Source organism: Protopterus annectens, chromosome 2.part2, assembly GCF_019279795.1.
Source record: "Protopterus annectens isolate FY-2018-M chromosome 2.part2, PAN1.0, whole genome shotgun sequence".
Lineage (NCBI taxonomy): Eukaryota > Metazoa > Chordata > Ceratodontiformes > Protopteridae > Protopterus > Protopterus annectens.
The window spans coordinates 596,914,860-596,931,650 of record NC_056730.1 but is presented as its reverse complement, the minus strand read 5'-3'; the positions used below and the strand labels follow the sequence as shown (position 1 = coordinate 596,931,650).

General features: G+C 39.1%; 2 protein-coding genes across 2 annotated transcripts in view; one reads left to right on the top strand and one right to left on the bottom strand.

The window, feature by feature from the left end:
- LOC122795738 overlaps positions 1-10,585 on the bottom strand; it is a 77,927-nt gene extending 67,342 nt beyond the window's left edge. Inside the window, exon 1 of the mRNA XM_044064048.1 lies at positions 10,470-10,585. The gene's annotated coding sequence lies outside the window, so the exon portion shown is untranslated. The remainder of the gene's footprint in view (positions 1-10,469) is intronic.
- Positions 1-16,791, top strand: part of LOC122795737 (dedicator of cytokinesis protein 1-like) — a 2,411,902-nt gene that overhangs the window by 943,539 nt on the left and 1,451,572 nt on the right. The gene's annotated exons all lie outside the window — the stretch shown is intronic.

Here is a 16,791-nt window from a genome sequence, read left to right as displayed (position 1 = left end):
ACTCCTAAAGAAACTTAAACCAACCACACTAGCAGCTGATAACCTACCAGGAGAGTTCCTTCAGATATCAGCAGAAGCCATAGCCTATCCTGTCTCAATTCTCATAAATGTCATTGTCAGAATGCAAGGTACCTGCTTCATGGAAAACTTCACATATTATTCCACTGCACAAAGGAGGTAACTCCTTAGAGCTCACCAACTATCAACCAATAGCAATCCCGTCACCTTTATCCAAAATACTACAAAGAATAGTTCATACTCAACTAATGCAGTACCTCCAAATTAACATCCTACTTTCCATATCTCAGCATTATTCATATTTTCAAATTTATGTTTATATTTTCATAGGCAAGAGACATACACCATACTGAGGAGTATGGCATGAAATGCCATGGTTGAAGGCAGGAAAATTTGTTGTCAGTGCCCTTTTATATCACACTATACCTGAACAATTGCTAGTTATTTGACATTTGTTGACCGGGAACATTTGACTTGATTAGTGTCCTTTATCAGCAAAGGCCCAGGGATAAAAGCTCCACAGGAAAAACAATTGCCTAGTAATACTTCATAAGCTCTCAAAATAAACAAAAAATGAATAATTGCAACTTCTATACTTTCAGAGAAAGAAAATTATAGGCAAAGGTTCAAGGTAAGTAATCACACAACTGAACTATACAGAAAAGGGAAAATACTCACAGGCATAATGAAATATACAATGAGATTAAATTCACAAAAGCACGCACGCAAATGGAAATGGAGGACAGACAGCTCACAGTTAAGTATTATGTATAAAAATTATGAGAAGAAGTTGGAGGTAGTTTTGTTTTGAAAAGTCTGGTAGGATGAGAGACAGCATAGTGCTGTGGCTAGGTTTAGAAGTTTAGAGTTGTAGTAAGAGTTTGTAGCTATGTGAATATTGGGAGCATTATTGAGAGCAATTAGGAGGGTATGGTAGCTGTGAGTAGCTATCTATGTGAATAATGAGAGTATTATTCAGAGTAATAAGGAGGGTACGGTAGCTATGTGAGTAGCTATGTGAATAATGAGAGTATTATTCAGAGTAATAAGGAGGGTATGGTAGTTGTGAGTAGCTATGTGAGTAATGAGAGTATTATTCAGAGTAATAAGGAGGGCATGGTAGGTATGTGAGTAGCTATGTGAATAATGAGAGTATTATTCAGAGTAATTAGGAGGGTATGGTAGCTGTGAGTAGTTATCTATGTGAATAATGAGAGTATTATTCAGAGTAATAAGGAGGGTATGGTAGCTATGTGAGTAGCTATGTGAATAATGAGAGTATTATTCAGAGTAATAAGCAGGGCATGGTAGGTATGTGAGTAGCTATGTGAATAATGAGAGTATTATTCAGAGTAATAAGGAGGGTATGGTAGCTATGTGAGTAGCTATGTGAATAATGAGAGTATTATTCAGAGTAATAAGGAGGGTATGGTAGCTGTGAGTAGCTATGTGAATAGTGAGAGTATTATTCAGAGTAATAAGAAGGGCATGGTAGGTATGTGAGTAGCTATGTGAATAATGAGAGAAATGAAAGTATTATTCAGAGTAAGAAGGGGGATATGTAAAATGCTAGTAGATTGATAGTGGAGCAGATACATTTGGAGAAAGAAATTGAATTAGGAAGGGTGGTTTGTGTTAGACTTACTACAGTGAGAGGTCCAGGTCTGAAGCAATTTTTTTAATGCTTTTTTAACATCTTGAACATGGGCTATGTTTCTGATGTACAAGGGTAGTTTGTTTCAGGCTAGGGCAGATGTGCAGCTATAGTGATTTTCGCCTATGGATTTTTTGGATTTGTAAATTGTTGTTGGTCAGAACTTCTGAGAGTTCTGGAAGGGATATAGTGTGAGATAAGTGAGGAGATAGAAGGGTAGGCAAGGGGTTTGTTTAAAATAAAATGAATCATAAAGAGTTGGGAGTAGATACGTTGGTGGGGGAACTCTGGCCACTGTAAGAGACTGAGAGATTGGCAGTGGTGTCTCTTTGAGGTATGGTTAGAAGCAAATCTAGCAAGTTTTTTATAGGTGGATTGCAGTTTGGACACGAGAGAAGCTTGAAGGTTAGTTAGTATTTGAGAACTGCAGAGAAGACTAGGAAGAAGGAAGGCTTTGGCAAGAGTAAGTTTGGAGTCTTTTGTGTGAAATTTGCTATTTCTGTATAGAAGCCCCAGCTTTTAATGTGTTTGTTTTATGCAATGGCGGACGTGGAGGTTGAATTTGAGTTAGTCATCTATGCTGACTCCGAGCAGTTTGGTGTGAGTTTCAGCATTAATGATAGTGTTGTCAAGGAATGTAATGGAGATTGTAGGTTTGAGATGTGAGAGAGATTTAGGTAGGTAAAGAAGAAGCTCAGTCTTTTTAGGACCATTGTTCAATAGAGTTAAAGGAGTTTTGTGTGAGGAGATGAAGGTCAAAGAGGAAGTCTGAGGTAGAGATGACTGTGGAGTCATCTGCATATTATATAACAGAAGAGTCAGGACAAGAAAAACACAAGTAATTAGTGAAGATATTAAATAATAACAGACCAAAAACTGGCCCTTGAGTAACACCTGTTTTGATGGGGAGATAGGGAGACATTGAGGAGAGTCATTTAACTGATTGCTGTCTATTAGTGAGATAGCTTGAGAATCAGGAAATGGTGGTATTGGATAGGTTGGGGTCAGACAGTTTGGAGAGTAACATAGGATGAGAGATGGTATTGAATGCCTTATATAGGTCAATAAAGAGACACAAAGTAAGTTTGTTATTGTCTCTGGCAAGGGAGATTGAGTTTGCGAAGGAGATGAGTGCAGTAGTAGTGCTGTGGTAAGGACAGAATCCATGTTGTGGGTTAGTAATTAGGTTTTCTTTTGGGCAAGTAGCTCATGAGTTGTCCGTGTACACATGTTTCAAGTAGTTTGGAGAGAGGGGACAGAATTGTTATAGGCCAGAAGTTAGATATTTCTGTGGAGTTGCTACCCTTATGAAGATGTATGGTATGAAATTATTTCCAGAGCAAGGGAACAGTGGATTCTCTAATAGATTGGTTTATAAGAATAAATATAGGGTAAGCTAATGAGTTAGCTGACAATTTGAGGAAGAAAGGAAGAAGGTTGCCCACGGCAGGAGAGCAAGGCTTGAGCTTGAGAAGGGGATGCTGTATAGCTAGTAGAAACCAGTTGCAATGAAAAGGAGTTGTTTTTTGCAGAAGAGGAAAGGGTCTGAGTGGGTGTGGGAGTTAGAGGTCTGCTTAGATGGAGTGGAGAGATCTGTAGAGTGTGAGGAGCTAAGGGTTTATGTTTGTTTGCTGATATAGTCAATGAAATGGGAGTTGAGTATGGTAATGGTTTCAGTGGGGTTGTTATTTGGACAAGGGTTTGAAGCTGAAGGGTTACCAGAGTGCAGAATTTGGTTACTAGAGTTCCAAAATTTGGGGGGCGGGGTTATGATGGGTTGTTTGGGGGTTGAGATAAAAGTTTTAATTGTCAAGAGTAAGTTGTTTTTTGTTGAGGGTACGTAGTTCTTTACAGGTGTGAAGATGGATGGGAGATTTTGTCTTAGTCCAGTGTTTCCAGGCAGAGTCTCTTTTTTGCATAACAGCATGAGTAAATGGGGATAGCCAGGAATAGAGTAGGGATTTAACTCTTTTTTTTTTCTAAGAAGAGCGAGAGAGTTAAGGATGCTTAAGAAAATGTTGTTAAATTTTTGCACTGCATCATTAAGTGGGAAATATGATAGGAAGGACCAGTTAATAGAACTGAGTATAGTATTAAGGTTACAGTATAAGGGCTAAAGTTTGATAGGTTATGGAAGTATTTTAATTTATGTGGACTTGGTAGGTAAGGGGTGATTCTTTGGAAGAGGATGGGAGAGTGGTCACTAACAGAATCACGTAGGGATATAGGGTGATGGTATGGGATTGGGTTAGATACGAGTATCCAGTCTATGATGGAGCAGGTGTTGCTGGGTTTATTGAAGTGAGTGGGGGAGGTGACTAGTTGTGAGAAGATATGAAGGTTGATGCTAGAGCTAGGGGAGTTAGATGTAAGCAATAACCAGCTGATGCTGACATCTCCTAACAGGATAGTTTTGTTAGTTACATTGTGTGTGAACCAGGAGAGTATGTGTTCACATACGGGGATATTGTCACCAGAAGGAATATATATAGCAGCAAGAGTTAGTGATTCAAAATCATTTAATTTACAGTTTACAGTTAAGAGTTCAGCTGGAGGAAACTGAGGGGATGTGTTATCTATGGGATTGAGGCTGAGTAATTTTGTTTAGGAGGCTGTGAAAGTTAAGAGAGAAGAAGGTTAGATGCTCGGGGGAGGGACTGGTGAGAGGTATGTTGAGTAGAGTGGCGTGTAGATGTGTTGTTGTGGATGGTGCCAAGGTTGGGGCGGATGTCTCCTGAGAGTATTGCAGATTTGCAGATTTGAATAAGTAGAGTACTAAAGGAAATTTGAAGTAGTGGTGTTTAGTTTTGATTGATTTGGGGGCAAATGAGGGTGGGAAAGATTTGATTTTAGGAAAGACTGGGTTGAAGGTAGGAAATATCGATAATGATTTGGTAAAAGAATAGGAGGTTTGGGAGTATAGAGTGTGGAAATGGAAGTAGGGGAAATAATGGTGGGATAAACAGGGATGTGATATGAGGTGATGAAGGATAGAAGCAAAAGAAGAGGTGGAGCAGTGAAGAGAGATAGATTCATGATGGGTTATTGAAGAGATAGCGAGAAGCAGTGGTAAGGTTGATGAAAGTATTGGTTGGAGATGAGTGAAGGTGGAGTGTTGAACTAGTTTAATTTAGGTAGTGTGTTGAGAGTTCTGAGCGCTGAGTTGAGAGAGAATTTGAAGTCGGTTTAGTTGAAGTAGTGTATTGAGAGTTCTGAGTGATGAGGGGTGAGAGAAATTGAGAGAGCTGGAAATAGATGAGGTAGTATGTTGAGAGTTCTGAGTGAAACTGGGTGAGAGGAATTGAGGGGGGATAGTGTTAGAAGGAATGAGTGATGGGTATGACAGATATGGCAGCAGTATTAGAGAGCATGAGTAAATATTAATAAGTGAATGAGTTTGTGAAGGAGGTAGATAAAGTTGGAGAGAAGTCTACATTTGTAGAATGAAGAAGAATAACAGTATAGTGTGTGGGTGTTTAAGGTAGGAAAAATAATAGGAGGGGTATGGGGAAGATTGAAAGTTGTGGCTAGTGGATTGGTTGTTCAGGTAGAGGACTGGTAGATGTACTATGTAAAGTTGCTGACTAAGGAGTTGGTGATAGGCTGAATAATAAATGGAGATATATGTAAAGTAGTTATGGGAGTTGGGAGATAGTGATACGATGGAAGGGGAGAGAGGAGGATGAGGCATGGGAAGGGTAGGAGGAGCTTGGTTAGCTATAAATCTGATGAGTGCAGGAGTGGGTGGGAATTGGGGTAGGGTAGGGGAGCAGAGTGAGCCTGAGTGTAGCAAGGGCAAACAGAGCTGGCAGAGCCAAGATCAGGGGATTGCAGAATCATAGAAACTATCAGTGAGGCCTTAAAAGAGTAGGACACAAGGGTGAGTGGAGGAGTTAAGAGGGAGAAAGTTCCTGAGGGGAGTTAGTGTGAATTTAGTAAAACCCTAGCTAAAATGAGTGTAGATAAAGACAGAGGGGGTGTCTATGGCTTCAGAGTCCAAGTCTAGAGAAAGCATAGTTAAGATAGGAGCGCTGAGACAGGAGGGTGGAGGTGACCAAGGTTTGTGCACACCAATGCCAGAGAAAAAAAAACCCTAAACATCACTTATAGTCCTTATTAATACAATACAATTATTATTTTTTTATTTAACAATAAGTTAGTTACTCTCTATAAGGGTAGAATCATTGCAAGACATATATAGAGCCAGCTAGCACTCTTTTTTATTGAAGTTTATAGGTGAACCAGTTCTTGGGATAGGTGCATGCTACTTTTAGCCGGGAAGACCTTTCCAGCCCAAAGCTTCACAGCAGGGGGGATTAGAGGACTGTGAAATTCCCATTTAGGTAATTGTAATATAAAAAGTGGATGATTAGTAAGGAGTGAAAAGGTATGTAAGAATATAGTATGTAAGAAATAGTTGGAGATGAAAAAAGGGATGGGAGGGATAGGATGCATTCCCACTTTCTCCCCTCAAGCACAGGAATTGGTTTTCCCTTGTCTCTGCCAGAGAAATCAAACTTCCACATGTTACTAGAGTGCCCTTTATCCTTCTTACTCCTGAGATTGGTGAGCAGGCCACAGACCTTCACTCCTTTCCCACTCAGCATGGCTCCTTCGGTCTCAGAAAAACTAATTAAATACTGTGTAGTAAGGAAAATGTTCTTTTATTCATTAGAGAGCACAATATACAGCTGACATACAATTCACTCTGCCATTTCAGCTATGCTGTTACACTCTGCATATTTAGTCTTATGGCAACTGACAAGACAGTTTTAACAATAAGCAAATTAGAAATAAAGCTGTGCCAGACATGGATAAATAACTCTTTGCATTGCTTCTCCATGAATATGTATGCCATCAACATAGAACTAATGTTCTCACACTTGGTGAAACTGGAAGGATGACATTTGAATGCTGCAAGGGAAATATGTTGGCCATTGCAGATACCATAGCCAGGTCTCAGCAATGGATATTTATTTGCTATGAAGCAACTTAATTTAATCAATGCAACATATTTCATACCAATAACGTTAATAAGTTTTAATAAATTTTCAGTTATATTTTTCTTAACATATTTATTAATCATACAAGTCTACAGTTCACAAGAAGCTTTTACAGTGGTGACCCTGAAGTACTGTCTGGTCAAGTGACTATCTGAGTCACACAGCAGTCAAAAGTTAACTGAAGAGACTCAGACCCTGTACCCTGTGCTAATAAACAGTTCCTTAGTACAGCGCCAAAAGTGCCACCTACAGTATATCAATTAATGGTCCTGACATGTCTAACCTCTTACTATTAAAGTATCAAAAATTCAATAGTCTGTATTGAAAAGAAATTTCTCCTTTAATAAACTCATCGAACTAACTGTAAGACATTACAAAATAAAATTTGCATGTAAGCTCTCCAAATTCACACAATGGGAGTTGGTAAGAATGTACTGTTACAAAAGTTGGAATATACCCCATCTGTAATTACTCCAAACTAATGGAACCCAAAACAGATGGAAGTCACCTATAATAAATTTTGTAGATTGATTTAATCAGCAAGAGATATAGAAAATCACTGTCAAACAAAATGTTAGTGGGCTTACAGCCATCCTATACTCATGCTAGGTATATTTAATTTTAAACTATTGTACAAAGGTAACTGCCTAATTCTCGCTGTCTTAGTATCAGTGTGAACGAACTAGTGCATCCTAACATCAAGTAGTAAAATGCAGCTTCCCTTCTGAGACTACTATTGCCTAATCATGCGGAAGGGGTTTTGCAAAGGCTGCTTCTATCTCCTGGGACTCATTCTCTGCCAAGATTCTAAATTTTATTGAATCCATGTTTATAAAAAAGTGTTACTAGACTTGTACTTGCTTTATGGATAATGATGCACATTGTCAATATATCAGGACTTATTGGGGTACATTACCTTAACCAATGCGTGTGATATTTTGGTTAGTACAGGCAAAAAGGTAACTTTCCTTTTTATTTAGATATAGTCTCTAAATTTGATCTACAGTCAAATAATGGAATACATTTCCAAATATAATATAATTACTGATAAGCAACATGGATTTAGGCCAATATTATGTCACACTGACTACCATCTATACCTTAACAAATCAAATTTATAACATTGACCAAGGTCAAATAACTGTTGCCATTTTCCTGGACATGAAACAAGCATTTGAAACAGTGGACCACTGAAAACTCCTAAATAAACTCTCCCCATTTGGCTTCACATAAAAACTCACTCAGCAGTTCAAAAACTATCTTGTGCACTGAAGTTTTTGGGCTGTCAGCAACAGCCTTCACTCCAATACAGGCAAAATCCCCTGTAGTATAACACAAGGGTCACTTCTTAGGTCTCTTCTATTCTCCATCTTCATCTTCATAAATGATCTACCTTGGGATCTCCCAAACATTAACTGTGTATGCAGATAACATGGTTATTAATAAAGGGAGAATACAATCTAAACAACAGCCAGAGATTTACAAGGCTTCTGACATGTATGGAATTAGCTAACTACTAATTAATTAACCATCAATGCAAGCAAAACAAAGATTATGCTTTCTGGAATCCATCAGAGGCTAAATAAGTTAGGAAACATTAGCATCACAGACCCTCATGGTAGCACTTTGCCAGTGATCAACAATCAATAATATCTTGGGAGCACACTACATTAGAACCTGACCTTTACTCCTCAAAATGAAGCTATGGTTAACAAAATATTTACACAGCATAACATTTGTTACAAATATCCAACCTTCTACCATGAAAATCTGTAGAAATATAGCAACCAATGTACACTCAACCTAGATGTACACTCAACCTAGACTTGTGTGCAATCTTCCATTTATTCCACCCCTGTCTCCACACATTTCTTTAATTAAAACAGGAAAAAACAAAGTCCTGCACATCATTCATTTAGCTAACCACAGGGGAAGCCATTGCTTCACTGTAGAGAAATACAAATGGCTGCCTATGCAGGCAAGATCATACACACTATTAAATACTCTGATTTACAAGATACTGAAAGAGAAATATTGCACACTGTCAAAAGCTATGCCATTACAGAGCAACCATGCACATTACAGAACACAGATGAATCACTGTTACCAAGCTCTACCTTTAAGCATGCCACCACTGAAACAGCCTTCAACAAAAAGTTGGAAATGAAATACCTGCTAGTTCTGATCCACACCAGAACAGACTCAGCAGCTTAATACCCACAACATGAGCTCATTACACCACCTTTAACAGGACAGGTCTAGTCTATAAATAAGTCAGAGGAAGTGTCATATGCTAAAACATTTTAAGGACCAGGGCTAGTATTTGGGGGGGGGGGGCAGAAGCAAGTTTCAATTAGGTGGCCCTACCCAGTAGGATGTAAGGTGTGACCACATTGCTGCCATGCCCTCTTCCATGTAAAGCTCACCCAGCACCATTTAACCATCACTATATAAAGTGTTACTAAGGGATGGATGGATGGATGGATGGATGGATGGATGGATGGATGGATGGATGGATGGATGGATGGATGGATATGAAATGTTACTACACTCAGGCCATTACAAACACTTGTATGGTCACTAGGAGTGCATCAAGGTGCACACACTGACTGGCATTTAGTAGCAATGTTGGCACATTACTACAAGTCTCTGTACTGCTTCAAGGTAGGCAGTCCCACAGAGGTACACAAAGACACCTACACAGACTTCCACACATAGGGCAAAGACACCCACACAGACTCCTACACACAGGACAGAAACACCCCCACAAGACCAAGACAGCACTACAGCAAGACTGAACAGAGACACTCACACATGACAAAAACTGCACTACAAGACTGGACAGAGACACCCACACATGACAAAGACAGTACTACATCAGACTAGACAGAGACACCCACACATGAAAAAGACAGCACTACAGCAAGACTGGACAAAGAAGCCCACACATGATGAAGACAGCACAAAAACTCCTATACACAGGACAGAGACACCCACACAAACTTCCATACACAAAGGACCAAGACAAAACTGCAACAACACTGAAGAGAGACCCACACAAGACAAAAGCAGCACTACAGGAAAGGTGAAATACACAAGATGCATTAGACAAACTGACCCCACCACAGAAGACAGTTACAGACATGCAGAACAGGCAGACTGTAGAGTCACAGAAGACAGATATGGGACAGGCATAAAAAAGAGACACAATACATACAGGAGAAAGCAATGGAGATTACAGACACTGCAGACAGACAAACCCAAAGAGAAACAGGTGAAGTCAAAAAGTGAACAAATGGCAAGACACTGTGGATTAGAGACTGCAGACAGATTCAAACCCAAACAGAAACAGATGAAGTCAAATGCACATCAGTGTCATCTCTTTTCAGTGTGCAGTAGGCTCCTCAGCTTTTCAGATTGCTGCCACCTTTAGTGCCATACAAGCACTTTATTCTTCTCATGCTTTTAGCCATCCATGCCCCATGACAAATCCTGTCACTCCTAATTGTCCTTGCCTCATGCCAAAGCCTGCCACTACTAACTGTCCATGCCTTATGACGAATCCTGCCCCTCCTGTCACCTCAACAAATCCTGCATCTCCTAGCGTCCATTGCCTCAACAAATCTTGTTGCTTCTTTCATCCTCCTTGTACTACTTGGTCCTACCTGATAGAGTAAGTAAAATCAAAGTGAATACAGAGCAGAATATTATACAAGCCAGGCTAATGTGCAACCTGGAATCTACTGCCATGCAGCATTCTAAAAGATTACTGAAAAGGAAAGATGTGCACATACCTAGAGCTTTACTGGGATCTTATGAATTTTCTTCCATGAGACTGCTGTCACAGCTAAGCCTGACTCATTGACGAACATAAGTTTGTCTTTTGGAGTTTCAGTTTAGAAAAGCTGCGTTCTGCAGTGGTCACTGTAACAGGTGCAGTCAAATGAATGCACAGTGAAATATAAGTATTTATATAGATGTTTTGCAAGTGGTTGCGAAAGAGGAAATGTAATACAGTCAGAGGTTATGATTCAGTATCAAGCATTCAGAAAAGGCTTTTCAGTTCATGTCCAAGGTCATAGTCATCAAGGTCACAATAGCTACTTGCCCTGCCTGTCAATTGTTCTTTTAAAGCCTTGTACTGCTGGATAAAAGTGTCTACTGCAACTTCACTCAGTGCTTTAATATTTGATAAAAATCAAAATGCCTTATCAAGCTCTGAAAGCTGCTCAAACTGGTCAATAAATGACTGCACTGTGTCCTGCAACACACTGAAGAGCTCAACACATAGTTTTACTGTTTCATCCTGTGCCATCTCATCATCTTCTTCATAGTCAAAGAAATGCTTTACTTTCCTGTACCTATTTTCCTGAAGTGTGGTGCTAATATCCAGTTTTTGCAGGCTTCACCCATGGCATGTTGAAATTCTGTCTTTCTGTAATTCCTCAGCAAGTCCATAATTGAAGCCAGTACTTTGACATGTGTAGAAATATCAACCAATGGACTCTGTAGCACTTTGATTACATGATTTACTTCTGTGTGTACATCATCTCAAACCATTAAACATAAAATTAATTGATTTGTCAAAACTTCTGAGCACAGGCAGCACAGTCCCCATGCCTGTTGATATGTTGCAGCAACCAGGGGTGTAGCTAGGATTTTCAAATTTGTACTGACAGCTCTCAAACTGCTACCCCCCCAGCCAAGCTACAGCCATTCTCGTAATTCACGGTTCGCTCTTTTAGTGTCGATGAAGAGGCATTCGCTGTAATGCCTCTTCAGTAATATAATATAAATTCACTCAAACTCGGTTCCTTGAATTGAAAATTAACCTGAAATGTCAGTTCTTTGAAAAATGCAGCATGGTAGTTGGGGTAGAGACTTTATGCTTTTGTTTTCTGTAACTAAGGTACAGGTTTTGAGCTTGAGTAAATTACTAACCACTTGCTACCACTAACTAGGATGCTTCATTCACACACACACACCCCAACCTACCTCTTAGTGCAAGAAATATGGACAAAGCCTAAAATAAACAGGGACAGATATTAAATAATGTTCTCGTGAACTTAGAAAGTTGCTAGAATAACAGGATTTGTGCTAGTATGAGAAAGTTGCTAGAATAACAGGATTTGTGCTAGTATGAATTTTTCTAAAGGACATGAAGTCTGAAGCTCAAATGTCTGTCATTATTTAGCAACTTCAGCCTTCAATGATTTTCTAGAAAATCACAAAATTTATGAGGAACAGACAAAAAATATGGGGCAAAAATCTGGACATTCTGCAAAATGTGGACAGTTGAGAGGTATGCTACCTACCACACACACACACACACACACACACACACACACACACACACACACACACACACACACACACACACACACACACACACACCTCTCAACCTCTTACAGCAACAAACTCATAAATAAAACTGAGGCAAAGGCCCAAAAATAAGGACATTTTTTTTAAATATTACTCTTATAAACTTAGAAAGATAATAGAATAGTAGTAGGTCTTGCATCAGTACGAATTTTCTGAAAGGTATGAAATCTGAAACTGAAATGTCTGCATTATTTTCTAACTTCAGTCTTTAACAATTTGCCACTAATTTGCCAGAAAACTGCAATTTTATGAAAAACGGACCAAAAATGTGATGCAAAAATATAAAATTGCCAGACAATACAGCTGGGAACCTGTCAAAGGAGGGACACCATTTTAATATGAGCACAGTTAACTTAGAGCAGCTGACAAAATTAGAGAATCTACATGCATTTCTGAAATAAAAGTAATGTATAACTCTGATCATTACAGTTATTTATAAAAGTAAAGTAAACCCTCCATGTTTTCTTCCAAAATTGCTATTTTGTGGAGGGATCATTAGGGGAAGAGCAACATTTTGAGCCAAAATCAGGGACAGTTGAGGTTTGGCTATGCCTAATTCTATAAAGCAATTTATTTGCATGTACCTCTCAACCTGTTAATGCAATAAATCTGGACAAGGCCAAATATATTGAGGGAACATATAAACAGTACTAAAAATTGCTCTTGTATATACTGGGACAGTTGATAGAACAGGTCTTATTTTAGCATGCATTTTTCTGAAGGTTATAAAGTCTGAAACTAGTGTGTCATTATTTAGTGACTTAATTCCTAAATCATTTGCCAGAAAACCACAAATATTGAGGAACAAACCAAAAATAAGAAGCAAAAAATCTATTCATTCTTTGAAAATCTGAACAGTTGGGAGGTATAGTTCAGCTGGGGCTGTCTAAGTTTGCCGCCCTTCCCCCTCACAAAACCATGGTCGAATGGAGCCTCCCCCTGCAGCCATTCCAATGATCCATTACTTTGCTATTTCACTCCATTTACCATAAACACTAATGTGCATACTGATTTACTTCTATGATGATTTGAACTTCATTTGAAAGTTTTATTTTGCATTTTACAGCACAAACACTAAGACATCTGCTAAACAAACTTGGCATTAAATCTTCTCTGCCCTTGAAACTCACATTCATTGAAACAACATTAAAACCCATATTCAAAGAAAAATATATTTTACCCATGGCAGATAAAAATTAATTCTGGGCTGCTTTTAAATCATAGGCCCCTTGCATATGAAACATACATGTGCTCTTTGATACACCTTCCTATTGCTTTGAACATTTTTCCAGTAAACAATGAAACAAAACTGCCCAATTCAGAACATTTCCATCATAAAAGTCTACTCAAACTTCTTCAGTCCACCATTATCAGTAAATAATATGCACAATCTCTGAAGTAGTAAAAAAAGTCATCTAAATAATTCCACGTTAAATAAATCTAACTAATGAAGAGGTTGCTGCTAGCAATCACCTTTATGTTTCATGGCTTCACCGAAAAATAAAGTGCCTGATGCCCCTGAGGAATAAATTGCCTAAATTACATTAAAAATAAGCTAGTAATATTGCAATAGGAAATGGATGGCAAACTGATAACAGGCTCATAGTTAGTGTCTTAACTTTCAGTACAGCAGCATTCACCCCTTATGGGAGTAGAACCGACAACCTTCTGCATTAAAAGCAAGTACACAACATGTTGTGCTACTAGCAATTTGAGCCAACTTAGCATAATCAGCACTAAACTTCTCTTCCCCTGCAGCTCTCAGCTCCTTGTAAAATCTATACAATACTGAACTACATCCCAACTTCGCAGCACAAGAAGTCTGGAAAAAGCCAAATTTATTGGGGTGGGTCAAAAGGGCAAAAAACAGGAACACATTAAACATTGTTTGTATAATCTTGGAAAGCTGCTAGAATAAAATGCTGTGTTACCATCATACATTTTACTGCCAAGGTCCCTGTGCAAAATAGTCAGAACAACATACCACTATGCCAAATCACCTGCTTTGTGAAAGAGAGGAAGACTGAAACTTAAATGGCTATCATTTAATGAATTCAGTTTTCACCATAGCTGTCAACCTCTTAGCACAAAACACCTGGACAAACCCAGTAATGAAGGAATACAGCCCTCAAACATATTCAGTGAATTCAGTTCTTGCCATAGCTGTCAGCCTTAGCACAAAAAACCTGGACAAAGCCAATAACAGGGTATTACAGTCCCAAAAATAAGGACAAATTTCAAATAGTCATAAACTTAAAAAAAAAGCTATAAAAAAGGTTGTGTTACTATATATTTATTGCTAGAATAAAAAGTTGATTTACTATGTATTTTCTGAAGAATATGATATACCCCAGGGATTACCTCAGTGTCACTGCTCTGCTCAGCACAGCAAAAATAAATAATATAGCCCCCATACTACTAAAGGGTAAAGTAAGCACAAAAAACTATGGGCTAGGCTTGTAAATGCCCTCGGGCAGATAGCCTAGTATGAACCTATGAACCTATGAACCTATGAAGTCTGAAATTCAAATGCCTGTCAATTTTACTTCTGACGAAACAAAAACAATTTTCAGCAAAGGCCCAGGGAGAAATACTGTAGACACATGTCTTTGTAAAATGGCAGGACACCAAAGCAAATCAACACAAACACAGGGATAAGATGCAGACTCCACACAAAAGGCACCCCAGCCAAGAATCAAACCAGAAAACCTATAGCTGGGAGGCAATAATACTGCCACTGCACCATCAAATATTTTGGAAGTAAACATTCAGAAACCTGAAGTCTGAAATTTAAATGCCTGTCAATTTGTTAATCAGGACAGTCTGACTTGGAACAAAAAAAAAACAATTCTCAGCAGAGGCCCAGGAAAACATAATGCAGACATGTCTTTGTAACATGGGAGGACACAAAAGCAAACCCACACAAACACAGGGAGAAGATACAGACCCCCCCCCCGACAAAGAAGGCACCCCAGTCAAGAACCAAACCCAAGAACCTACAGCTGTGAGGCATCAGTGCTACATTGCTACCACTACACCATCAAATTTCAAGCATTGCAATATTTAAAAACCACAGATATGAGGAATAGATCAGATCAAATATGAGGCAAAAATCTGCAATTTTTTACAAATGGTGGTGGGTAGGGAATTCAGGTCTTTAACACCTGCATACAAGGTACAGGGTTCAAGCCTGAGGTATTCCCTACCACACCACCATGAGTATTCACCAGAACATCCCACCTGGGGCATTTTCACACACACACACACACACACACACACACACACACACACACACACACACACACCCCAACCCTTGGTTGCAAGACCTTCTAAATAAAATCCTTAGTTGAAGCGAGACCAACATAATGTGTAAATCCTCCTGTGAGACCAACATAACGCTTAAATCCTCCTGCTCGAAAAGCATTTGAACCGGCCGGAAATACATGCGTGGTGAGCTCCATTCTGACTGGCTGTCCTGATGAGCTGACATCATCGTGCAGTAAAGCGTGAAAATAAAAAACAAGTGAAAAATTAAAAAGCTACCCCCCTTCTAAATAAGTTGTACTGAAATCAGTACAGTGCGTATGCCTCCCGACGTCCCTGGCGGCAACACTTGTACGTAAAGCTTCACCTGTCTCCTGTAATGCTTCTATGGCTTCCTTCAGCTGAAACTGTACTGCCTTGAGGGATTCTATCCTGCATTCACAGTAAGTTTCAGACAATGGCTTCATAATGACATTTATTTGTCATCGGCTCATTGATGCCGAAAGACACTGCCTGTAGTGATAAATGTGCTCCATCACTAGCTATAATATTTAAATTATGGCAGGCATATGGCACAGCAAAAGCCCTTGAATTCATCTGTTTTATCTGGGCCTGCCCTCCAGCTAGTTTTCACTTCAAGTTGCTGCCATTGCAATATCCTTGTCCTCAACAGTCATTAATGTCCAGTCGATAATGTTGCAGAGTCTGAAAAAGTTCTTCTGTAAGTCCTGCTCTGGTTGTATCATTCACAGGCACAAATCCCAGAAATTGTTCCTCAACCATGGCTGCAGTCCTTGAAATGTCGACATAACTAACTACTACAGTCATTTGGTCTGGTGTGCTGGTATCTGGCATGCAGTGAAGAATCACAGAGAAGTATCTGGCATTTTTTACCTTCCTACAATAGTCCTCAAAGTAGCATTCACAATCAGCTGGATAATATCATTTTGTATGTCCATCCCAAGATAATGATCCATTACTTCTTTATTTGTAATATGATGTAAATGTTCAGCCATGACAGAATCAAACTGTCACAAAAACAGCAGTTGGTCCAAGAAATTGCCATTGCTATGGACACACAGGGCATCACTCCTACAATGGAATGCCAAATGTTGTTCCTCCATATACTGGACAATAGCTATAATGCATTTTAACACACCACACCTGTGAGTTATCTCTTTTTCAACCACTGCTTCTGTCCTATCATCCATTGTCTGACTATTCTTTAGTCTATTGTCCAGTTCCTTCCACATCAGCATGCATGCTGAATGCACTGGTGCTTGGCTATAGCAGTGTAAAGCTTTGGACATCTCTCTCCATGCTGTGTAACCACCTAACTGGAGAAGTGGTTAAAATGTCCAAATAATTTGCATGCAAAGCAAAACAGTGCATATTTTGAGACAGAATTTGTCAGCATTTGCTCTCTGCCCATTATGCAGCATATGAAACTAGCTTTCTGACATAAGTCTT